Here is a 27324-nt window from a genome sequence, read left to right on the forward strand (position 1 = left end):
AAATTACCTCTCTCTCCTCTCTCTCTCTCTCTCTCTCTCTCTCTCTCTCTCTCTCACACACACACACACACACACACACACACACACACACACACACACACACACACAGGTAGCTATTGTGAAAACTATTAACCCTTCGGGGAGAAGGGGGTTAATGAGCAATATAAAATAAAATACCAGAGGCAAGATGTCTAGAAATGAAAATATTATTCTAGATGAGTTACCTAAAAACAAGATTAAAATACGATGTGACAAGAGCTCTAAAAATACAATAACACGTCAAAGAAGAATAAAATACCAGATGAAAATGTATAAAGTAAATAAATAAATAAGCATCTGATGGATATGTCTGAAAATCTGAAAGTTAAATGGAAAATCACTAAATAAAAAACAGTAAGTAAAACACTGGACGAAAATGCCTAAATAAATTGGTAGCAGATGAAAATGTAAAATGGAGAAGGAAAGGATGGCGCATGAAAATATCTCAGAAAATACCGGATGAAAAGATGTCTAAACAATGAAGGCCAAATACCATGTGGAAAGAAGTCTAAAAAATAAATATCAGGTGAAAAGACATCTGGAAAATAAAAATATCCGATGAAATGATATTTTTAACAAAAAATGAAAATACACCAAATAATTACACACCTAGTTTCGTTTTATTTAATAAAGTAAATAACCAGATTAACTAATCTCAAATAATACCCGGTGTAAAATGACAAAAAATATTAACTACTCGATGAAAAGATGCCAAAAAACATAACGGATGAAAACATGAGAAAAAACATGAACTGAAAATGTTTAAAAATAATAACGTTCTGTGTCAGCATTTTTTTTTTTTCCCCGCGATAAGATTTCATTCAGATTCCAACAGCGACTATAAACGAAAACAAGATATAGCCTACTTCTTCCATCAACATCATTATCACCACCACCACCATCTTCGTCATAAAAATAAATAAATAAATAAATAAAAATAATAATAATCAACACCGTCACAATCGTTATCAACATTATCATCATTACCGGTACATAAGGTAGCTACAGGAAATATACCCTAAGCATGATTGTGAGGGGATGCATTCTAGTGGCCTTATGACGTTCCCTAGCATGTCTTCTTTACTAAATTATCGCTGTGTATGACACTATTATCATCTTGTATGCTATTTATGTAAAGTACCACCGTATGAAGTTGGAAATAATACAATAAAAAATAATAACCTCTTGAGTACGAGTTTTGTTTAACTTCCCTTTTTGCTGCCAACGGATGATTTTATTCAGCTAAGGACAGCTACAGTAGCAAATAGGTTAGTAGTAGTATCCATTACCCCCTTACAGTACGATGATGTCTGGTTTTATTCTTGCTACCATCGGACTATCTCATTCAACTTAAAGAGAGATCTCACGCCATGGTGAAGAGTGAGAGACCGTATAAAAAAAAGTAAGGTGTAATACACATAATTAGCCATGGTGATGGTGCTAGTGGACCTAAGTACTTGTGAATGCAGCTGTTTCATGATCTCTTTTGTGATTAAGTCTGCGCGAATCGACGAGAACATAAAGAAAACAAAATGCATATATACCCAATAAAGACATGAAATACATAGAAATGGGTTGAAAATAAATACATAAAGAAGGCACGTTTCATGGGAGAAGCGTTCAATGACCTTTCGAGAACGTGATATATACATACATTTATATATATATATATATATATATATATATATATATATATATATATATATATATATATATATATATATATATATATATATATATATATATACCAGCAACCTATTTTGGCTAAGGCGCAAGACTTCAGCTCCTTCTCTAAATAATAAATCATGCAACACTTTTTAAATAGGTTACAATAATACTTTTTCTTTACAGCCATTTGACTTTTCGCACAATTTGGAAATGGTTTCCTGTCCTGTACAGGAGAAAAAATCGTATTACAGTAATATGATCTTTTTTTCAGTTTCGTTACCCTCATTCAAGACTTTTTCCAGCTTGTGAGTGGCTCCCGGTATTCTCAGAGTTTAAAGATAACCTTTCCAAGAAAAACTGTACGGTACTTCACAATTCTCGCTGCCGCCAAACTGTTTATTTAGTTATCTATTTATTTATTTTTTGACCAAGAGTGACTTCCCTTCCTCGGAGGGTTAACGCATTCAGTCCAATGACGTATATTTTATTCTCCCTATAATCAAACTGTCTCAATAAACTTACGACACACCTCTCGCAGTGAGGGGTTAATGAAAATTAATGTAACTCCTCTTTTTCAAAAATTCACTAAAGCTGAAATAAAACAGTCAGGTGGCAGCAGTAATAGAATGTATATAAGAGTCAAACCTGCCATTGGATTCATGGGATTAAAACATACAACGAATTAACATCAATAACGTTTTCACGCCCCCAAAAACCAATACATCAGTAATAAGACGACGTTTTTCACAATTTACTTTTGTTTCTACCAAACAATTTTATTTGGCTATTTATGGTGTAACATTTATGAACCGGAGGAGTCCGTGTACAGCGTTCACTAGTCCCTTCAATACAAGGTCTTTCCGACGTTGAAGTGTAAAATTGTCTGGAGGTAGCAAGAATTGGCTAAATCATGGAATCATCGTACTGAAAATATTAACTACTTTTCTCCGGCTACTACCCGGCGATCTTACTCAACATGAGGGGTTTCAGACACAGTCTACAGTATATACAGGCTGACACACCTGTATTAGAAGACACCTGTCAACCAGCGACTAATCAAAGTACACACCTGGAGAGAGAGAGAGAGAGAGAGAGAGAGAGAGAGAGAGAGAGAGAGAGAGAGAGAGAGGACTAAAATTCATCATTCATGTCTTGGAATATAAATCAGAAGACAGACAGACCCAGGTACTGCTTTTCCCATTTGACTATACGCCATACGGGTATAAACAACAATATCAATTATTATTAAATAATAATAATAATAATAATGAAATAATTACAATATAGTATTTCTAGTATGATAAATACTGTATTACCGGTACTACTACAATAATAATAATAATAATAATAATAATACTGACAATAATCTCCATCGAGCCCAGAATTAAAACGACCTTGTACCTCCATCAACCTATTAGCTACTTACCTTCATTAAGCCATATTAAGAGAACTGTTTCACTTGGCATGTCTGTTTACTGTACTCTTAAATAAACTGATAATTTTACCACAACTCAAAAACAACAAAATATAGAACGTAAATTAGCACTAGTAAACACAGTGTTCCCAGGAAAAAAAAAAAAAAAAAAAAAAGAAAGAAAAGAGTTTCCAGGCATCTCGAAATGAGTGGATCTTAATCAGACTTCCCGCCCCCCTTTAAGGAAACAACTGAGGGCTTCAGATTTTTAGTTCTTTCTTCACTGCCTAAAAAAAAGTCGCTGCCGTCGTCGTCGTTGTAGTAGTAGTCGTGTGTCAGATATCATAAACTTAAATATAACAAACAACATCAACATATACCAACAATGAGTGAAAACGTCAAGGAAAAACTACCCCGTATAAAAAATAATAATGATATTAACAACAACAACAATAATAATAATAATAATAATAATAATAATAAATAATAATAACCAACCATCCATTCATCATCTAATCCGGTGTTGCCCCATAAGGAGCGAAGGAGCCCAGGGCTAAGCAAGTTGGTCCTGACATTTAAGATGAGAGTGACCAGCCTCACTCATTCCTGAGGGGCATTATTATTATTATTATTATTATTATTTTTTTTTTGTGCTCGACTCTGGGCATAGGCCTCACGACCTGCTCTCAAGGCTCAGTAGTCCTCCTACATATCATACACCACTACATGTCACCACTTCGGCGCTAACACCCACCGTCCATATTGAATATATGCTAGGGCTCTCTCATACAGGACTGGCATATTGGTATTATATAGCGGGGGGTACTTTTACATGTCGGCGGGTCTTCTGGTAGATCGGTAAAGTCTGCTTTACATGTACTTCAAATCCTTAATCTATTCCCTGCCCCAGAGGGGATTTAAACCTGGGTCCGGCAGGCCGGCAGGCCACCTCTCTACCGATTAAGCCACCGCCTCACCCAATAAATGAACCCTAACCACCTCTTGGGTATAAACCTACACCGGCTCAATCCGACTGGAGCGCCTATAAACCACCAGGCGCCACAATCTGCTTATATGGTTACCACCCAGCGTAGTAAATGGTTGAAACCATTTGGCTTGTCACTCAGCGTAGGGTCAACCGTAGACAGAAAGAAGAGGAAAGAATGAAGGAAAGAAAGACGGAAGAGGGCGTGTAAAGTCACCCGTAGGCAGAAGAAAGAGGAAAGAATGAAGGAGCGAAAGATAGAAGAGGAAGGAAGGAAGAGGAAAGGGCAGACACCTAAAGCAGCACTACATCGAGTGAGTGGATGGTGAGCGTCCCCATCTACCACAAAATACTAATAATAACAATAGTAATAATAATGACAAATCTACCTCTCTTACCAGCCCCCCAAAATCATTATGAACCCATTACCCACCGCCACCATGCCTTAGAGATCCATTTGTCCCATTATCTCGCTTCACCTTAAATTTACGACCTAATCACCAAGCTAAGAGGATAATGAGGCACTTAGTTAATCCAGAAATTGTTGTGAGGGTATAAGGGTTTTTATAAGCGATGAGAGGTTTAAGGCGTTCTGTCGTTAATAGGACACACACACACACACACACACACACACACACACACACACACACACACACACACACACACACACACACACACACACATTTACACAAAGGCCCGACACCTTACTATATCTACACAGATGTTTTACAACAGAAGTAAATTTCACCCTCCTTCCCCCCTCCCCCTCAAAATTAGGTTGCTACTACACAAACCAGTCCACACAAAGTGTATCTATCTATCTACTGCCAGACGCCTTAATCCCTTATACGGGGTGGCCACAAACAAATCACCTCCACGTCACCTTGTCCCCCGCTATTTCACTGCCCTGCTCCCAATTCACACACCCCTCTCTCATATACCTCTCCACTCCCTCCACCTCATCCTTGGCCTTCCCCTCTCTCTCTCCCACTCCACCTCACTCACATACACTCTCCTCGTCAGTCTCTCACTCTCCATCCCCTCCACATGGCCAAACCACCTCAGTGTGTTTCTCCTAACGCTTCCTATCACATCCACACTACAACGCTCCTTCACATCCTCATTTGTCAGTCTGTCTCTCCATGTGACTACACAGGATCCTCTCAAATAACTCATTTCCACTGCTCTCACTCTTGACTTCTGTCCCTCCAGCAACGTCCAAGCTTCACTTCCATACGTTAGAGTTGGTATCACAATACTGTCATGTAATAACTTTTTCACTTCCATGCTCACTTCCCTGTTTCTTATCACTGCCTTCAAGGAACCAGCAACCTTTCTTCCCTGTTGTACCCTTTCAAGCACTTCACCCTCCAAACTTCCATCCTTACTCATCACACTACCCAAGTACTTAAAAGCACTCACATTTTCCATTTCATCATCATACAACCTCATTGTACATTCACTGACTTCACCTCTCTCGAAGATTATAACTTTACTTTCCCTACATTCACCTTTAGATTCCGTTTCTTACGCACTTACGCACTCTCCCAAACTCATCCACCAAGCCTTGCAGCTCCCCTTCGTCTTTACTTAACAACACAGTATCATCAGCAAACAACAGTACAGGGAGTTTCCAAACACTGCCCTCTCTCATTAGGGCCACTCTAACATCCACTGCCCTACCTTGTATCTCTTTTATAACCCCATCCAATTACAGATTGAACAACCATGGAGACATGACACATCCCTGCTTCTACTCAACCTTCAAACAGAAAAACTCAGTTCACTATCCAAACGCACTGCAGCCTTAGCACCCTCATACATATTCTTCACAGCATTCAGCAACTTTCCATCTACTCCATATATTCTTAATACTTTCCACAATCCTTGTCTATCCACCCTGACATATGCTTTCTCCAAATCCATGAAGGCCGCATACAACTTCTTTCCCTTCTCAAGAAACTTTTCCACTAAGGATCTAAGAATGAATATCTGATCTACACAACCTCTTCCCTTCCTAAAACCTCCCTGTTCTTCTCCAACTAATTCCTTTGTTATTTCCCTAACTCTGTCAGTAAGTATTCTACCGTATACTTTTCCTATTACAAATACCCCCTTCACACTATACTAATCTACAACAAAGTACGGTAAAAACGCCATGATGACATAAGCAAACACGCAAATTACATAACACATCCCGCGCTCCGAATGTAAACAAACCCAGCCGTTGCTAAGGACGCGTTGCTAAGGTGGCGGCCATCATTCCCATCACAGCATTACAGAAGTCAACTGAGAATCCAAGGCCCGATATCACAGGCAAAATTTACGATCGATCTTCTCTCGTAACTAATTGTTTTGATAGGTGAGCAACAAACATGTTATTTATATATATATATTTATTTTTTGTACCGGTATTCCATTTCCTCGTTCATCATTGAAAATCAAATCTTCGTTACAATATACAGTTGGTCTTGAGTATGTGTGTGAATTTCAACCTCCAATAACATAAGGGATATTTTTAAACACAGATTATTATAATTTCACAGCATGGAAAGGAGCTAAGGAAAAAAGAGCAAATAAGAAAAAGAAAGTGACGTATTACGCGAGAGTCCTCGAAAAACAATGAGAGCTTTACACCACTTCCGGTAGAGGAGTCACGAGACCACCAAACCGGAAGTTGTCTTTGCCTCTGAGGTCAAGACTCTCTTTCTCTCTCTCTCTCTCTCTATCGATTTACACTGGAGAGAGAGAGAGAGAGAGAGAGAGAGAGAGAGAGAGAGAGAGAGAGAGAGAGAGGAGCAATTTCACTTCAATCAGTCCACGCTACACTGCTCAGCTGTGACTCACTCCTCACTACTACTAGCTACCTCTCTCTCTCTCTCTGATCTACCTACAGTATACTTTTTCTGCCTTTTCTCCATTCCGGTCTTTTTCCCTTATTTCCTCCCACCCTATCCTCATTTTTTCTCCGCCTCTTATGCGTCCTCTCTTTTTGCCCCCTCCCACTCAGCATTACATACCGCCACACCCCGTTCTTCTCCATATTTCCCCTCCACGTTCCTTCCCTCACTCTAATCCTTCCTTACTTCACACGTACTCCCTGCCTCCCTCCCACTTACATCTTTTCATTTCTTCCTTCCCATCTTTCGCTCTTTCTACCCTTCGTCTTTTCCCACCCCCTCCTTCCCTCCTAACACTTACTCCCACAGTTTTGAGTCTGTACACTGTGCTTACTCCTTCCATCCCTCCCCGTCATCCCCCTCTTTCAAGGCCAACCCCTCCATACACCTCCACATCTCCATATCCCCCCACCTAATCTCAGTCCTCAACATCTCCCGACCTCCCCACCTAATCTCTCTCTCTCTCTCTCTCTTTGTGCCTACCTACCTATAACCAACATCTTCCTTCCTCCCTCCCTCCTCTTCTAATACCGGACCCTATTTTCCGACCTCTTCCTTCCTTAACTCCTTCTTCCTTACCATCCTACTTCTTCCCTTTCACCCTCATCCCTTCTATGCCCTTCCTCCCTCCTTCTGCCTTCTCTTCCTACTTACTACTGCTCCTATCACTTCGTCTCTTCCTTATCTCTCTCTTTCCTTCCATCTCTTTATATCACTTCCTCCTCCCCCTCCCTCTTCATTTCTCTCTCTCTCTCTCTCTCTCTCTCTCTCTCTCTCTCTCTCTCTCTCTCTCTCTCTCTCTCTCTCTCTCGTACCGGTACCCCTCTCCCACATGAACACATCTCCCTCACTCCCTCCCTTCCCCCCTTCTCTCTCTCTTCTCTCTCTCTCTGTTCACAGACAGACACACCCACACTCACACCCATTCACCCCCTCCCCCTCCCGTTCCCTCCTCCCCTCCCGTCCCCCTCCACAGGTGTCGCTGTGGCGGGGTGACGTGAGGGGCTATTTTTAGGGTGGAGGGAGGTAGGGGGAAGGGCAGAGGGGAGAGGATGGGAGGAAGGGAGACAGGTAAGAGACGCTAGTTAGACGGGAATGTGTGTGTGTGTGTGTGTGTGTGTGTGTGTGTGTGTGTGTGTGTGTGTGTGTGTGTGTGTGTGTGTGTGTGTGTGAGAGAGAGAGAGAGAGAGAGAGAGAGAGAGAGAGATGGAAGACATATAACTGAGAATAACGACGACGACGACCAATGGATTTTTATTTATCATTATTATTAATATTATTATTATTATAATTACTACCACTACTAATACTGCAACTACTATTACTGCTTCTACCACCACAAAAACCACCACATCACTACTACTACTTTTGTTATTATAATAATAACAATAATAATAATAATAATAATAATAATGATCGTAATTGGTAGTAGGTGGTGGCGACTATCATCCACTCACTTGATGTAGTAGTGCCTACTCCTTCCTTCACCTTCATCATTCTTTTTCTGTCTGCCCTCCTCTCTTTCTATATCTGCCATCTTTCCTGTCACTATTACTCCTCTTTCCTTTTCATGTGGCTTTACATTGAGTGACGGGCCTATTGGTTTTGAAAGCCAGGAAACCATTTACGTTGGGTGGTATCCATATACCCAACCCATACGTCTTCCCTACGTGTCAACAAGTGGGTTGGCGGAGGGTTAGAGTCCCTCCCCGTAACACAACTGACTCAAAGATAAACAGCCACCCCATATGGGATTATGGCCTGACACTAGATAGATAGATAGATAGATAATGGTAATATTGTTTTGAATACGATTAATAAATAATAATAATATTATTATTATTATTTATTATAATTATTATTATTATTATCATTGTTGTTATTGTTGCTGTTATCATTATTATTATAGCTATCTCAGCAGTGTGAATATTGCGCTCTACGCAACATGTCGCCTGTAAGCTGCAGTCATTGTATTATGCAGGCTTTCACAGTGCATGATAACTGTTTTTAATGGATCAGAGAGAGAGAGAGAGAGAGAGAATTAGACTACTACTACACACTGCTACTTTTCCACGCCCTCTCTCTCTCTCATACAAACAGTTTACAAAAAGGTCTGGGTACATATACATAATACTGTACCCCAGATTATGCGGGTATGTGGGTAGATAACACACACACACACACACACACACACACACACACACACACACACACACACACACACACACACACGTATTGGCCTGCAACCATCCCTTCATACATACCTGTGAACATACCGTAATATATTATTTCATATTCAATAAATACAGTACATGTACTGTTGCCGACAAAAATCGTTATTCCATTCAATATATAACGAAAAGTACCGGTAACCGAAAACTTTCAAAAACCCTGTGTTGAGGTCTGGTGTCAACAAACTTTTTCAAAATATTATCTAAGGATTCCATAACTGTTCGACTAATACGAGGAGCGATATTACTGATGGCACCTGTACAGATCCATTCCTTAATTGGTTCAGGTGATATCTTTAGCCAGCCTTAACAGTACACAGACAGGGCAAACGTTATGCAATATGACAATGATGGAACTATTTGACCATTATTCCAGGGTATGTTAGTCTGAATTTCAGAAGCTGTGGTATTTAAAACGCAAATTCCCTAAGGAGCAGCTGGGTATACTCTTACTTCATTATTATGAGAAACGCCACGCAGACGCCCAAGCATACCAACCATGCAGAGATGACAGCAGCTGCAGTGCCAATTCTGAGATGCATCGTACACAGTAGGAGTTTTTCGCCTGCACATATGACCCCATAAAACAACAAAAACTACTACCTCTCCAACTACTACTGTTGCTGCTGCAACTGCTGCTACTAGCGTGCTACTGCTGCTACTACTACTACTATAACAGCTACCCTACCCCTAATACTACTACTACCACTACTACTACTTCTACCACTACAACTACTACCACCACCATTACTACTACATGCTACTGCTGCCGTACTACTACTACTACTAGTAATACCACTACCACTACTATTACTACTACTACACAAAAAAATAAAATGAATGACCACCAAGTTCCACCACTTGCCTAGGATGAGACAAAACACACCCACACACCCACACACACATACACACACACACACACACACACACACACACACACACACACACACACACACACACACCCTGCTACGTTTTGGGTGTTCCAGCATTCTTTTTCATTTATTTTACACTGCAAAAACAATGTAAAAAAAAATCCCAAGGTCATATCCTACTTACAGTCTTGCCTGGCTACGAATTGCAGTCTCAATGCTCTGTCCTTTTCACCTCCTTCACAAAGGTAACGTGTTTTCTGCTTCATGCTTGCTGTCACCTAGGTATTTTGTTCATTACTTTAATCTCTCGTATTAATGGGTTAGTAAAGCTTGCATCTAACCCCACCCATTTGAAACGCATCCCTTAAACTTTCGTAAAATTATATAAAAATATAGTCTAGAAAGAACAGAACAAAACATATGTCCTCTGACTGGCGGGGTTAACCTGACCTAAAATTGCCATCTCGTCTTTAACCATGTGACAAGAGAATACTAATGCTCGGAATCAATTAACTCTCGTACTCTGTATGACTGTTATAAAGCAAATGAAGGCAGTAATGCTTACTATCATTAACTCTGATTTGTACGGTTATTTAATCCCTTCAAACCGATGATGTAATTTTCATTTAAACTCTTGCTTGGTTAGGTACGGATGCTTGTACTCAGTTAACGGTACACCTCTTGTAATAATGGGGTTAGTGAAGGCTGTATGTTATTTCTATTGGAAAAAGTCTCTCCTGATGTCAATAAATCCGTCTGGAGATAGCAACAACAAATAACAAAGCGGATTCAAAGGTTTTAGAAGCACAACGATGTCGCACAATGCATTAGTTTTAATCTAACGAAGGTCCCTGACTCCATTCAGCTCAGTTTATGGTCAAGTCAAACTGAAAGGTCTATTTGACTACCATCCAAGGAGACCCATTCCTACCTAATAAATAAAGCTCGCTGAATTTCACAGACCAATGACTGACTATTCACGCTGTGGGATTGGGACACTACCGTCAGGTGAAAACAACGCAACCAAGATCAACCAGCCAAACAAATCGCACAAGCTAGCACTGCTTACAACAGATCGGCGGGAGATATGAGCAACACCCCGGCGGAACTTATGCAACCACTACTTACTACACGGTTGTTTCTGTCATCATTCCACCTGACTCCATATACTCTCTCTCTCTCACTCTCTCTCTCTCCCGGCAATGTCTTCGTGCGTTATTCCCATGCCGTATTCTAGTGGGTTTAGGAGACTCCCTGAGACCTTTTCCTTACCATTATATTTCTGGTTATGGCATGTTATTACTCGTGTTATTTCTGCAGTGTATCGAAATTATATTCAAATAATAATAACTATAGTACAGATGTAATACAATGATTATATCGCTGTGGAAGGACCATAATATCGTGCGTTTAAGAGCCTCTCTACCACCGCTATGCCACTTTAGTATAGCTGTATATGACAGTCGTTAACAATCTTTGTACAGCACACCTAAGTTTTCTACATACAGTGTGTCCATATTGAATAAAACCATAGCTATACAGTACCGTATATTACCATTGACTACGGAGGGCTTCCTAGTAGGCTTAAAAAAAAAATAATGTGGATGCTGCAAGGACACTCTCGAAAAGACGTGACTGCAAAGGAGTTACGGCGGCAGGTACCGCTGACGCAAGTGGAATCGAAAACTTGAGGTTAAAGTATGTCAGCTGTCACAAAACCTCACAACCCCCTTGCACTGACACGATACACGGACATCATCTGATTAATGTCACTTGTCACCTGCGCTGGTTTTACACTATTACACTGCCACCACCACCACCACCATCAACAACGACTACAACAAAAGCCTCCTACTCCTCCTTTCCTTCCTTCCTTCCTCCTCCTACTACTACCATCACCACCACTACTATCACCGTCTCTCTCTCTCTCTCTCTCTCTCTCTCCGACTTCCTTCACTATCACACAGACCATCCCTCCTCTGTATTCTTGCGCCTCTCTCTTGCTTTTCCCTCTCCTCCACCCTGTTTCTTACACTCCTAAATACGAATGCTCATCCACATGTCTCACTCCCTGTCTCCTCTTCATGAACTTCTCCATTTTATTCTTCCACCTCATTATCGGTATTCATCCGGCTCGTCTCGAGCTCTGTTTCCTCCACTTACTGTATATTCATCATCATTGTCGTCGTCATTTTATCAAGAATCACAAAGATTATAACAAGAAAACAACAACATATTTATCATCACCACCACCATTACCACACTCATGATCATCAACAACAAGAACTACTATGAGTGTGATGTCAGAATATTATATACCTTGGCTGTGTTCTGTCAACATCCGGACAAGGTGATGCCGTCATAGAGATGACGAGTGAATTAAAATTACAAGAATTCTGAACTGAATAATACCAGTGTGTGGCAGTAGATATTTGTGGGTTTTATGAACGTTTTTATATTGAGATATCTTCACTATTCACTGAACTTAGACACCGGTATATGAGACCTGGACGTTTTATGAAAAGACTACTCTACGATAATATATCACTTAATGCTTTAATACAGTATATGATACAAAACCTGGATAAACCCGTTGACTTATTTTCTTAATCTACAGCTCTCCGTTGTATCGCTTATATACGAACATACGATGATTCTTTCGAGAAATCTGCAACTACTTTAAGCAAAATAATTCTAGAAGCCCAGGTGTCTATTATTACTAGATTACCTTGAACCTCATTAAAAATGTTAAAAATACAAGATGTCTCAAGACTCAATGACGGTGCATGGTTTCACTACTGTCCACTCAGCCAGTCCTAAGCGTCGATTGGTTCGGTGCAGATCCTGCGTCTTACCTGCAGATGACTGTATAGTTTAGGAGAGGTTCTGGTAATGATGGAGGTTCAGAAATATTCTCCACTTACACCTTCAGTGCTACGATGCCCTTTAATATATTCTTGCCACCACCAGTGATATTATTCAGGCCTGGGGAGACCATTCGTACTAAAGAAGTTTGGTGAATATGATAAAGCATACACAGAAATATTTATACATTAAGTTTTACATAAATAATACGGGACCTTCTAAGTGAATGTAAATGAAAAAATCAGTATTCAAATCCCTAGTAATACCAAATGAATAATAATGGAATTCAATATTTACCACACAAAACTGAAATGATCACCAGCTACAGGAATTCCAAGTCAGAGTTATGACGAGGGGGAGGGGGAGAGAGAAGCATCGTGAAAGAGATGAAGTCATCCAGAGAGAGAGAGAGTTATTCCGTCCTATTCGTGACTCATCCTGCCTAAACTGTTTCCCTTCCTTCAATAATCACATACTTCTGCCTCCTTTGTCAGTCACACTTCTTTTTTATTACCTTGTGTGTGTGTGTGTGTGTGTGTGTGTGTGTGTGTGTGTGTGTGTGTATTCTTTTTTACTTTCACTCTTATGTCTCTCTCTAACTTTTTCTTTCTCTTAACCAAGATGTATGTTTTAAGACGCAACTTAATTCTATAAAAACTTTAAAAGAACTCTGTGTGCCTGAGAGAGAGAGAGAGAGAGAGAGAGAGAGAGAGAGAGAGAGAGAGAGAGAGAGAGAGAGAGAGAGAGAGAGAGAGAGAGAGACTTTATTAGTGCTGAAAAGTAATAAACACAAACAACTGGCATACACAACTCGGCTCACACACAATAAACTTAACCCCCCCCTCTCTCTCTATCTACCGATCTATCTATCTATCTATCTATCTGCAGAACTATGCTATTACCAAGCAGACACAATGCCTAGCAGTAACATTAACACTGTCCTAATCATCACCGCCCTATGTTGTATTACTCCCTTCGGCTGAATACAGTCGTGGGCATGATTAAACTACATAAAGATATCATGGTATTTAAGGGTTTGATATAATGAGTGGGACTTGTACAAAAGTAGGAACAGGAAAGCATAAATTCAGTTACTTCACACATTATTTAAGATGCAATTTAAGTTTGCCAATATTTCCCAAGGAATACACAATGCCTTCCTCAAAAATTTTCCTGGCACTCAAAAAACTGAGTGCTTCCTCAGTTCCTCGCAAAAGCTGGGACCGTACTCTCTACGCATTACTAGTCCCACATTTGACTGTATGTGCATGGTTTGACCCTGCCCCCCCCCCCTTAAAATGTAAAATATAATACAATACAAGGCTTAACTTTAACATATTAGACAGATCAATGGGGTATTTGACCAATGAACAATTGTACCAGCGCTGAACTGAGTTGGTGTAGAAGTGAAGGAATGGCACCAAACAGAAGTGCGTGCAAGAAATGAACCGAGTAATTACCTTACAATCTCCACCACAGTGTAGAAACCATAACTACAAACGGAACTACAAAAGTATAAAAAAAAAAAAATAGCAGAACCCACTACGGTATGTAGACAGCATGATTGTTTCCCAAGAGTAATGTTTTCACCCTTATTCTCTGTATGTTTGCTACCTGTCTGCTCTTTCTCTGTTGTCGGTCTAATTACTGTATTAATGACTGGTAGACACATACAGATACGGGTAGACAAACAGACAGACTGACAGCCAGATAGGCAGAGAGAGAGAGAGAGATGTGTGTGTGTGTGTGTGTGTGTGTGTGTGTGTGTGTGTGTGTGTGTGTGTGTGTGTATCACCTGGCACACATGGTTAAAACTACAAATACCGTACGGTATATTTCAAAATAAAAGCCTGATGTACCACAAACCTGATAATGGCTTGTATTTTATTCTATTTTCTATGGGACAAGTACTGCGGGCTATCAGCACTTATTTTTTTTAATAGCAAATCATCACCATCATTCCACATCATGGTAATCCTGTCAGTGACACCTTTAGGCTAAACCGAAAGTCCAGCCTAACCTTTGCACTCCGCATGGAAGAATTATTTTGTTCAGATATCAAACGATTATTTTTTTTCCGCTAAAGGCAATCTTAAAAGTAGGATCATATATACGTATCTCGATTAACCTTAGGTCAATAAATTATTACCCCATCTGAATGAAATGGCTTTGATTTGGCCTGAATATAATTTATTTCTAACTGCGTCCGTGGAAGATAATGGGCTATGGAGATTTTACTAAACCAAAACCAGTAATATTCAAACGGCTTTGATGGACTGGAATCTGGTTTTATCAGTTCGGAGGCTCATTCATGTGCAAGTATTAGAGGCACAAACCGCACAATCACCAAAAAAAGTATCGATACCATTACTCCTACTGCAATTAATATTGCCCTTTGGTATGCCGACGTATTTTGAGAACTGTGCGCCAAGGCCCACAATAACTCGGTTAAACTAAAAATTCCAGCACCAACCTCTTTCAAAAAATGTATCGTATTTAGAAATAACCTATCATTCTGAAACACTGCATGTAGGTTGCAGAGTCCAATGCGATTCGATTAGAACCGATTAGTTGAGTCTAGCCAGTTCGGGATGGATAAGCCATGCCAAACACTAGCTCTAACTAAATCTGTTACGTGAAATATGGCATGAATTTACCCCCAAGACTCATAAACTGATCTATTATTTTCTTTCAACATGTCAAAGCCAGACAACAACTGGTGGCGATGAAATTAAAGTGTACATTTTTTATTCTCGGGTGACTTACTTTTTTTTTTTTTACTAACATTTCCAGTCCTCAAGAATGTAAATCGGAGCCGTGAAGGATCACATTACTCTTCCATGATAACAGATCAGCTTCTTCAAGCGAAGTACTCTGCAACAGGCGATGAATCTCACGTTCCATCCTTCAGGGAGAACGACTTTTCCCGTGCATTTTACTGCTACCAACAGACGATTTCATTCAGTATATGGGAGAACTTTCGAACTGGAGGGGATAGTTAATCCCTTACATACTAGAAATAAATAAAAATGCTGAATAAACTCGCATGTCGGTGTCATGAAAATGAAAAATACGTCACAGACAGAACAATTCAAAGAATAACCCAAGCTATAATATTTATCACTCGGTAAAATAAAGTAATATGACCTTTGCCTGTTTTTTTTAATAATTACGGTACGACTTTGCCGACATACCAGCCATAACGATGTGGTTATTTCCTTACTCCAAAACAAAGAAGGTGGGTCGGGGGACTTGGACTCGTTTCATTTCCGCCCATTGCAGGCACCGACAGCCAAATTAACCAGGCTACGGCCAAAGTAATTCAATGCCAGTAATATGTTCAAACAACTGAATCATGCACTCCCCAAACTATCACAGTAAAAATACCGATAATTATTTATGGTTAAAATTAAGGAACCAAAAGTAACTAGATATTATGGCCACATTCAAAACAGTATGACCAACTATTTTTATGGTACCCGTAACAAACAGCTGTCTAAAACAATATGATTACGTATGGTTGATCTAAAAAATATATGTGGTCGAAATATTTGTAGCCAAATCATATAATTATGAAACACACACACACGAAAGGCTAACGATTTTATTCAGCAGAGAGAAAACCCAATCTTCCAAAGGGTTAAACAGTTACATTAATAGAGAAGCGTGGCTAACAAGATGAAGCACCCTCACCATAACTCGCCTGATAAAGTATATGGCCAATATAACTAAACATGGCCTCAATTTAACCAGTATGGCCACAATAATTACAGGAACCAACACAGTCAAAAGGAAAAAAATACTACAGTACACAGACGCACAAGATGTTGGCGAAAATCCGTGACAATAATAGCAATGTGTCTAGGACAGCAATTTGTCCATTAAGATAGTGAGTAAGTGAGAGAGATGACAGTGTTTAACTCTTATCTCAGGCAGGTGAGGGCTTTATTTGAGGGTGTGGAGGTGGGGAATGGAGAAGAGGAAAGGGAGGGGGGGTAAATGCGAGGCAGGGATGGGGAGGTGAAGGGTAGGGGAGGGAGGGAGTGAAGGCTAGAGGAAAGGGGAATGAGGGGAAGCAGGGAAATAAGGTAAAGTAGGCGATGGGAAGTACTGTAAAGAGATGGGGAGGGGAAGAGTGGAGCAGGAGGAGGGAAAAGGGTGGGGCAGGGAGGAGTAAGGGGAGTGGATACGAGGATGGTGGGGAGGGGAAGATAAGAAGAAGGTAGGGGGGAAGATAAGTGGGAGGTAGGAAGGCGGGGAGATAAGACGGAGGCAGGACGGGGAAAAAGGGGAAGGGAAGAGGAACGTAGGCAGGGGAGGGAGGGGGAAGGGAGGAGAGGGAGGGGGAGGGGGAAGGAGGGGGACGGGATAAATGGGAGGTAGGAAGGGGAACGGAGAGGAAGGTAGGGAGGGGATGGGAGAGGAAGGAGGGGAAGTGGAAGTAAGGAGAGAAGGGAATGAGATTAAGTGGAAAGTAGGGTGAGGAAAAGGTAAGGAGGAGGTAGGAAGAGAAAGGGGGAGGGAGGAGGTAGGAAGAGAAAGGGGGAGGGAGGAGGGGATAAGCGGGACGAAAAGAGAAGTAAGGAAAGAAGACAGAGAGATGGAAAGGAAGAAATGGAAGTCAAGGAGGACAATGAGACAGAGGGGGTGAGAGAATGAGTCAAGTCATTTGTGAAAGTATGAAGGATGTGAGTCACTGATTGAGTCAACCAACTGGTGTGTGTGTGTGTGTGTGTGTGTGTGTGTGTGTGTGTGTGTGTGTGTGTGTGTGTGTGTGTGTGTGTGTGTGTGTGTGTGTGTGTGTGTGTGTGTGTGTGTGTGTGTGTGTGTGTGTGTGTGTGTGTGTGTGTGTGTGTGTGTGTGTGTGTGTGTGTGTGTGTGTGTGTGTGTGTGTGTGTGTGTGTGTGTGTGTGTGTGTGTGTGTGTGTGTGTGTGTGTGTGTGTGTGTGTGTGTGTGTGTGTGTGTGTGTGTGTGTGTGTGTGTGTGTGTGTGTGTGTGTGTGTGTGTGTGTGTGTGTGAGAGCGTTACAAATCAAGTATATAACAACCCACACAACCTCGCTATAAACCAACTTGACAACCAATCTCTACCACTATAGCACCAACAACACCCACAGCAACAACAATACAATAACAACCTTAAAACAGCTAACACTATTACTGTTATTACCACTACTGCTGCTGCAAGTGCTGGTGCTGCTGCAACTATTACTACGACGACTAACAACAACAACACAGAAAACGGCATTCTGATTCTCAGTATTACTAAAAATCCTCTTAGGTCTCTCTACTGTCTAATGACTCACATGTATGGTTACCAGCGGCCACGTTAGCATAATTTCCGACGCCCAACTAGTCCTTTTATTCTCAGAACATGACCACCTCTCTCTCTCTCTCTCTCTCTCTCTCTCTCTCTCTCAGATGTATACTGTTTCACTCTCTTTTTTCGTACCGGCTTCCTTTTCTTACATATAAAAATGAACAAACAAGAAAAGACAAACATAAGGAACATCAACCGTCCGGAGGAGCAGCTGGAAGAGCAAGTGGCGTCATCCCCACCGCCCTGAGGTGACGTCATTGTTACGTCATAGCTCCAACATGGCCGCCACGCCTACACTACGCTGATTTCTTACCTTGCACCTGCCATCATCACTTCCCACCCCCTCATCTCTCTCTCTCTCTCGTGCATGTATGATTTCCTTCGACTGTGTGCACGTGTAAGTTGAGTACCGGTATGTATGTGCATGTAGCCAAGGAATGTGTACCATCCGTGTGCTTTTGTGTACTGACATATATACATGGTTGTTTTTGTCTGACGGTGTGTATGGTTATGTACAGTATGTAGTAGAGTTTGTAACAACGTCACGCAATATAGTTTTCCGAGCGAGGGTATGTACTATATATATATATATTCATCTATCTCTGTCTATCTGTCTATCGACCTACCTGTGTGTGTGTGTGTGTGTGTGTGTGTGTACGTCACTAACTTTTCTTGTCTGTACATTAATCACTCAGTGCATTTAGCGTGTATAGCTGTTGACTCCAGTAATTATTTTCACATTGCGTGCAAGGGCTGTTTGCGTACGTAACTAAGCATGCGATGCACTCACTGTTTTTGCAAGAGCTAACAAGTCTGATATACAGTATATGTGTGCGTGTATGTATGTATGCACAAAGTTGCAGGCATATGTTGAAAAACGTGTGTGTGTGTGTGTGCGTGTGTGTGTGTGGTTACAGCAGTAGTATCTCTTGTAACCCCATGTTCATCTAAATGTTAACCCAGTGAACTGCAGGCTGAAGCAGCCCCTGTCTTACAGTCTGCCAGTCCCCTTTCCAAGCCTGGGAGGGTACTGGGGGACGTCTGTATAATTGGGCAACTCCTCTGCCCGGTCATATTGATACTACCACGTGAAGGAATCCCTCTCCACCACCTGCATCTTTGCATGACTGGTCTAGTGGTGTGCACGCACGCGCGCACACACACACACACACACACACACACACACACACACACACACACACACACACACACACAATGACACTATGCATAATCTCGAATTCATAGGACAGCGTGCGTGTGTGTAGGCATTGAGTGCATCGGCCATGCATATTCGTGTAGGCATCACTGTGCTTAGTAGTTAGTGTGTGTGTGTGTGTGTGTGTGTGTGTGTGTGTGTGTGTGTGTGTGTGTGTGTGTGTGTGTGTGTGTGTGTGTGTGTGTGTGTGTGTGTGTGTGTGTGTGTGTGTGTGTAGAGCTCGTGTGCTACCTGATCCAATACTGGTCTGGCCTCTCTCACTCTCTCTCTCTCTCTGATAAGATAGCAGCTCTCCACAAGCATTGGCAACTCTTAAGAAACACGTTATCAACTCAAATGATAAAAGCATGAACCATATGCTTTCTAATTCAAACAATAAAAGCATGAACCATATGCTTTCACATTTTCACTTTCTTTAATCTATCTATTGCCAGACGCCATAATCCCGTACGGGGTGGCCATTTGACTCTTGAGTTACTTGTTTTACAGGGAGGGGCACTAACCCTCCACCAACCCACTTGACACGTAGGGAGCACGTATGGTTTGGTTATATGGTTACCACCAAGGCTGGTAGTACGGTGCGGTACGAAATATTTTTCCGTACTCCGTACCTGGTTAAAATACCGTACCGTATTTTCGTACCGTACCCCAAGTTGTTTTTCCGTACCGTAGAGTAAGGAAAAAAATCCGTACCGTAATTCCGTACTTTTATCGTACCATCGGCAAAATATACAGTATCTATTTCTAAGCCTATATCACATATTACACAGCACAAAACAACAATACATTTAACAACACAACAATACATACCATAATGCAATACAACGCAGCAAAAAACAGCAATACATTCTACAACGCAATATAATACAAAAGTACATTCCACAATGCAATACAACACGGCACAAAACAACAATATATTTAACAACACAATACAACAAAACTGACTGCTAGAGTGTTCTCGACGACGACAACGACAACACTGGAAGATTTGACTGTAGACTGCTCAGTGCTCACAGAGAAACTGACAGTGTGAGATAGAGGCAGGATCAGGCAGTGAGTGACACGGACTGGACACGTCGTGATCAGGGTTGCTAAGTGACTATGTCCTGAAGCATACCTGTCAAAATGCTCTTGGCTTGCCAGTGCCGCATAAATGTGTGTCTGAACAGTGTCAAAATTAGTCAAATATACCAGGAGTTCGTAGTTGCATGTACTCTCTAAGGCATTATCATGTATTTAAGCCTGGGGTACGGTACGGTACGGAATTTTGCTCATTTTACCCTACCTAAATCGTACCGTACTGTACTTCACGGGAAAAAAACGTACCGTAATTCCGTACCGTACTTTCAGCCTAAATATCAACCGTTCCGTACCGTACCGTACCGTAATGTCAGCCTTGGTTACCACCCAGGTTTGTAAACTTGTAATAATAACACAAACAGGGTACCAGATTACACTATAAAGTAAGCTAGGCTACTTGATAATGTCTCGCCATAATGCGTATATATTTGAAGTAAAGTATCAAAATCCTGCCATTAAAATTGATTTAATGATGAGATACCGTAATAAAGTTGATAAAATTTCTGCAGTATCAGGAAAACTGTTTTAATATCAAAATGAGTTACACACTTCAAAGTAAAACAAGTAAAATAATTCGTCTTATCAATATATTTTTAAATTAGCTGAACGACGGGACCAGGTTTTTTTTTTTTTTTTTTTTCCCAAAAGTGATGAAATATTTAAATGATTAAATACAGAGGAAGTGGTAGGTGGGGGCGCTCACCATCCACTCACTCGATGCAGTGCTGCTCTCGGGTGACTGCCCTTTCCTCTCTTCCTTCCTTCTTTCCTCTTGTCTTTCTTTCCATTATTCCTTCTCTTCCTTCTGTCTACACGTGACTCTACACTGAGTGACAAGCCAAATGGTTTTCCGTACACCAGGTTTCCTGTACTACGCTGGGTGGTAACCATATAACCAAATTATGGCACCTGGTGGTTTAGTGAGTAATTAAGGCTCTCTAACCGGACTGAGCCTGTGTAGGTTTATATCCAACGGGCAGTTGGGGTTTATTGCTCACGTAAAGCCATACAGGGATGTGTAAGGCTGGTTTTTCTCATCTTAAATGCCAGGACCAACCTGCCTAGCCCCGGGCTCCTACGCTTTTCATAGGGAAACACGGGATTAGATGATGATGATGGTTAAATATAAATGCCATGAAGCAAACTGTTCAATATATTGTAGGGTAACAAACATCAGACGGTAGCCTACGTAGGCTACATGGTTCATACCCTGCAAGTCTGAATACGGTAATTTTTTTTTTTTTTTCAGCCGAACCTAGATGCTAAATACAAATTATTCAAAATTATTCACAACTTCAAAATCGTACTGCTGTTAAAATCTGTCTGTAATCTGTTGCATACAATAATGTACAGCCTACAGTCTGTAACAAACACCCCAGCGCAGAAAGAAACGTGAGGTGTAAGCATAGTGTGGGAGAGTGAGGTATGGCTGTGTGTGTGTGGGGGGGGGGGGGGCCAGTGCGAGGTGCATCGAGGTGGGAAGTATTGGCAATGTCAAGGGCCTTTTGAAGAGTATCGGGGCAGTAATCTACATGACACAGGCGGCTTCGTAACAACTCACCCTTAGCGACTTACACTGCGTATTCCACCTTAACATTCTCCTCTATGTTACTTAAAGCATAGCGTTTTAACGTAGACATAGACTGGTTTGCATCAAAAACACTCAAGAGGATACTCATGTGTAATGTTCAGAACAAATCGCTAAGGAAGAGGTGTTACAAAATATCCAGTCACCTGGAATGCCACCGTCAGTGTGAGGCGTGGTAGTGTCATGTGCGGTACACCACAGTGACTTTTCAATACCCTGGTCAAGGATTTACGACCACATTTACGATCAACTCCCTCTCGTAACTCATATTTCTTTCTGCAGTTTCCATAGGGCAAGGAGAATTCTGTTTCTACCCATGTCTCTTGTTCTTCCTGCGAAAATTCATCTTAGTTACGAGGGGAAAGCTTTTTTCTTTTTCAGGAAGGACAAAGAAATGAGTTTAAAAACCTCCCATGCGTATCTCTAATTTTTTTCTGCAAATCAAAATCCAAACAACGGGTTATTAGCAAATCTCATCCCCGTTGCACTCCGAGCGATCAGTAACATTTATACTTACTTCCATTCATAATGATATTAGCAACAAGAGGCCAGTTTTCACTCTAACAAGTACCGTATCTAATTTCCATTCCCAATCACTTCACTCACTAAATCCTAAAACTCCCACTCAAGCTCTTTAGTCCCATGACATAATTGCTTAATCTTTATCTCTAGACGATCTCACTCAACTCTGGACAGACCTCTTGTAGAGGCTTACTTAATCCCGTAAAAGATCTCCTTTAATCTTTGTAAAATCGTTAGGAGACGGCAAGAACAACCTTTCAAATCAGGTTCAATGTGTTAAAACAGTTATGTGTCACTATCATCACCATCGCAACAATCCCAACCCTATCGCCACTACGACATAATTTCATTATCTGGGCATGATCCTAATACAGGAAAGCACAAAAAGAGGAGACGTTGCCACAAAAATGTCTGACAAAACTACGGTATCTATATATTCACTCATTCATCATTCAGATCCTCGAAATCATGCGTAAGAATCATGAAAAGCTACTGTTCCTGTTTTCCTAAACCTTTTCAGTACGATAACTTGTGGCTAACTCAAGAGAATTTAACCCCTTCACTCCAACGACGTATTCCTTCCTTTGCTCTTGTCATCACCACACGATGTTATTCAATTTATGAAAAGCCCCTGATAGTGAAACGAGTTAATGGTCATACACAATCCCTCCAGCTCGACAAGTCTCTCCTCTGCTAAACAGAACCGGAAGCAGGTGGCAAAAATAATAACTGGTCATATTTTATCACGCACTTACCCACACTATCTATCTATCTGTTGACGCTGCACCCCGTAAGGAATGACTCATACAACATGACCTCCAAAGAATATCTTTCAACTTGGCAACGACTCCTACCCTCCTTCCACCAACCCTGCCTCCCACAACACCATCCCGAACATCCACCAGTCAATCTATCACCCATCTACGGAACCTATCTATCTATCCACCTATCTATATATTCATACATAATCAGGCGCGACATCCTGCGCATTTGTGCATGTCCATCCCTGCTGAGCAACAACCTTTCCTTGAGCAATACTCAACCCCAAATATTTACCCGCATCAATCTATCTCTGTATATTTACCTGTCTAATATTTGGCGCCGCATCCTGCATGGGGAGGCTGTAACAACATGACCTCCATCCATGTTTGTCCTTACCCCGTAACTCTCAGCCTAAAACATCTATCAATATAATTTATCCATCTATCCAGTCTCTAGGCACCACAACCTGTAAGGGGTGATTCAACGAACGGGCCTCCAGGCATATCAATTCGTACTCAGTAACGACCCCTCCTCCCATATCACTCCATCCTAAGTATCTACCGGTGTCCATCTATCTCTTTGTCCACCCATTCATCAGTTCATCTATCTGGCACCGTATCCTGCAAGATACTGTCGCGATAAAAGGACCTCCAGGCCTCCCGTCCCCACTCATCAACGACCACATCTAACGTTTACACTCTCCCTAATACACACCACTACCTTCCAACCGCTCAAAAACCATCGGAATTTGTTGCAAATGTTATACAAAACAAACCGGTGCTTATGTTACAAAATCCTGTCAGTATTATTCCCGTCTTAACACTTTCAGCCCGGGTATGTCATTTTCTGATTTACTTCCGTTAACCCATTCAGTCTGAAAAATTTCATACAACTGAATAGAATCGTATGGATAAGACCCCTATAAAACAGAAATTGGTCGTCGGATTGAATGGATTTACTAATAACCTAACCCCTTTCAACCACATCAACACAGTGATCTTGTACCTTTTTTTTTTAATTGTTGCAACCGTTAGATGATTTTTATTTCATTATCGAGGACCTCTGGCACTGAACTGGTTATATAGCCTAATAGCTCAACATTCTCTTTCTAAATTCCCATAAGAAACTTACACTCCCTCAATAGTAATATGATCTGTCAAAAAAAAAAAAAAAAAAAAAAAAAAAAAAGGGTCCCACAATTATGATTATATATTTCGATAAGAATAATTTCAGGTCATACGCTAATACTTAGTAACTTCACTTCCGTAACATACAAAACGCTATCTAAAAGCCGTCATAAAATCCTATGAATCACGCATTTCTGTCGTAAACCCGTAAGTCTAATAATATCGGCACCGATAAGTACCTGGGTGACAAGAGAAATACACTTCCTGGTAGAATCTCTTCACTTGTAATTATTCCCTAATTAAAACCCCTACATGGTTATTAAAACTAAATGTAAGACTCATAAATTCACCTGTTACTTCCTCCTTAAACTCTGAAATAATAATACTGGAATTTGTTTGGATGGCTAAAAATACATATCAGTCAAGTCCCTTCCCTGTAATATCCAGCCCAAAGCCCTAAAAAGCCCGTTAAAACCGCTATGAGGAACTGTCAAAGTATCTAGGCGGTTTTATCCTTGTTTCGACCCCTGCGAGTATGTAGGAGTGGCCACCAGAATACCAAAGCCCCCTAAACGGACCTTAACTACCCCTTGGCACTGGACTAATTACTCGTATAAGTAACGGTATCTACCTTAAGGATGGTCTGGTAACGCTGGTATCAAAGGAAACGTTGATTTAGATGGGTAACGTTAAGCAGGAGTAATCCACGGAGGAGCGTGCACCCACACCGTATGACGTCTCGCGGGGCACTGAGCCGAGGTGAGGCGTGAGGTTTGGGGAGTTGGGACGGGTGGTGTCTCTGCTACAGGGTGGAGGATGAGGATGAGGGGGATGTGAGGAGGGGAGGGGGGAGGCAAGGGCGAAGTAGGAAAAGGGGGGGGAAGCAGAGAAGGGGAAAGAGATGGGAGGAAAATGGATTAAGAGGAAGGATGATATAAGTGGGTGGAGGATGGTGAGGTCGAAAGGGGAAGTGCAGAGGAAAGGAGGTGAAGTGAGAGGGAGGGATGGGTGGTGTTGGTGGAGGGAGGTAGAATGAGATGGAGAGGGGAGGAAATAAGAGGGAAGGAGAGGAGAGAGGAAAGTAAAGTGGAGAGGCAGAAGAAACAAGGAATGGAGAAGAGGATGAGACGGGGACGACAGATGTATCAAAATGAAGGGAAGGAGGTGACGGAAGGAGGGAGGGAGGGAAGGGGTGAGGAGGAAAAAAAAAACACGAGGGGGGAAGGGATGGGGGAGGTGGAGAGAGGGGAGAGAAGAGAGGAAGAGGAAAAAGAGGATGGAGTGAGAACAGGAAGGCGGGGAGGAGATGGGGAAGGAAAGAGAAGTTCAGGGAAGCAAAAAAAAAAAAGAGGGGGGAGGAGAGAAGAAGAAAAGGGTATTGACTGTATATGGAGAGGAGGGGAGGGGTGGGGAGGGGAGAGAGGGTTAAGGAAGAAATGAAAACTGTATAAAGGACGAGAGTATAGTAGGAAAGGACAGGAGAGGGGGACAGGGAGAAGCAATGGAGGGGGAAGGATTGTCGATGACAGGGAAGAGTATACGTAGGGAAGAGGAATAAATATGAAGGAGGGAGGAAGGAGGGGAAAGAGGCAGAGGACGAAGGAAGTTGGGAGGAGGTATGGATGGAAGGAGAGCGGATGAGAGGGGAGAAAGGGAGAAGGAAGGCAGTGGAGGGAGGAGTATCGAAGGTGAGTCTAAGGGAAGGAGGAAGGACGACAGAGGCTGGGAGGAGGCATAACTATGAAGGAGGGGCCGAGTGGATGGGAGAGGGATGGAAATGGGGGGGATTGTACGTGGGGCGGGAGGGAATAGGCAGACAGGGGAGGGGACAGGAGATGGAAGGAATGAGGCAGAGGCACAGGGAAGATGAGGAAGAGAAGGAGGAGGAGGAGGAGGAGGAAGGGGAAAAGGCGAGAAGAGGGAGGAAAAGTAAAGGAGAGGGAGGGGAGGAGAGGGAGGAAAGGAAAGGAGAGATACGGGAGGATAGACAGAAGAGAGGATGGGGAGGGGAGGAAAGACAGGAGAGGAGGGGAGGGGAGGAAAGACAGGAGAGGAGGGGAGGGGAGAGGAGAGGGGAAGGGAGAGGAGAGGGGAAGGGAGAGGAGAGGGGAAGGGAGAGGAGAGGGGAAGGGAGGGGAGGAGAGGGGAGGGAGGGAATCACAGTTGTCACATCTCGCCAATTAAAACTGATTCACAATATGTTTTATTTTCCCCACATTCGCTTCCTTATATCGCCTGGCCACCTGTATAACATACCACACGGACACACTGGTGACACGGAGACATGTTATTCAGTGAGACACTCGTGTGTGTGTGTGTGTGTGTGTGTGTGTGTGTGTGTGTGTGTGTGTGTGTGTGTGTGTGTGTGTGTGTGTGTGTGTGTGTGTGTGTGTGTGTGTGTGTGTGTGTGTGTGTGTGTGTGTGTGTGTGTGTGTGTGTGTGTGTGTGTGTGTGTGTGTGTGTGTGTGTGTGTGCGTGCGCGCGCGCGCGCGCCCTCCCCTTCTCCTCTCCTCCATCCCCCTTATCTTCATCTCCCTCAGCGTCTCCCATTCCCACTCCTCACCTACCTCCCACCCCTTCTTTCCCTCCTTAACTCCATCCCTCCCTTCCCACTCCTTCCTGTCTACTCCCTCCCTCCGCTTCTACCACTCCACCTTCTCCCCCTCCCTCCCTCCGCTTCTACCACTCCACCTTCTCCCCCTCCCTCCCTCCGCTTCTCTCAAACCATCTTCTCC

General features: G+C 42.0%; 1 protein-coding gene across 1 annotated transcript in view; it reads right to left on the bottom strand.

The window, feature by feature from the left end:
- The window catches only part of LOC145402111 (1-phosphatidylinositol 4,5-bisphosphate phosphodiesterase delta-4-like), a 218529-nt gene extending 193212 nt beyond the window's left edge, over positions 1–25317 (bottom strand). The window contains exon 1 of the mRNA XM_080274229.1: positions 25221–25317. The gene's annotated coding sequence lies outside the window, so the exon portion shown is untranslated. The remainder of the gene's footprint in view (positions 1–25220) is intronic.
- Between the last annotated feature and the right edge of the window lie 2007 nt (positions 25318–27324).

The sequence above is a fragment of the Coenobita brevimanus genome, chromosome 57, assembly GCF_032717465.1.
Source record: "Coenobita brevimanus isolate Jiangsu-jjx chromosome 57, ASM3271746v2, whole genome shotgun sequence".
NCBI classification, from domain to species: Eukaryota; Metazoa; Arthropoda; class Malacostraca; order Decapoda; family Coenobitidae; genus Coenobita; species Coenobita brevimanus.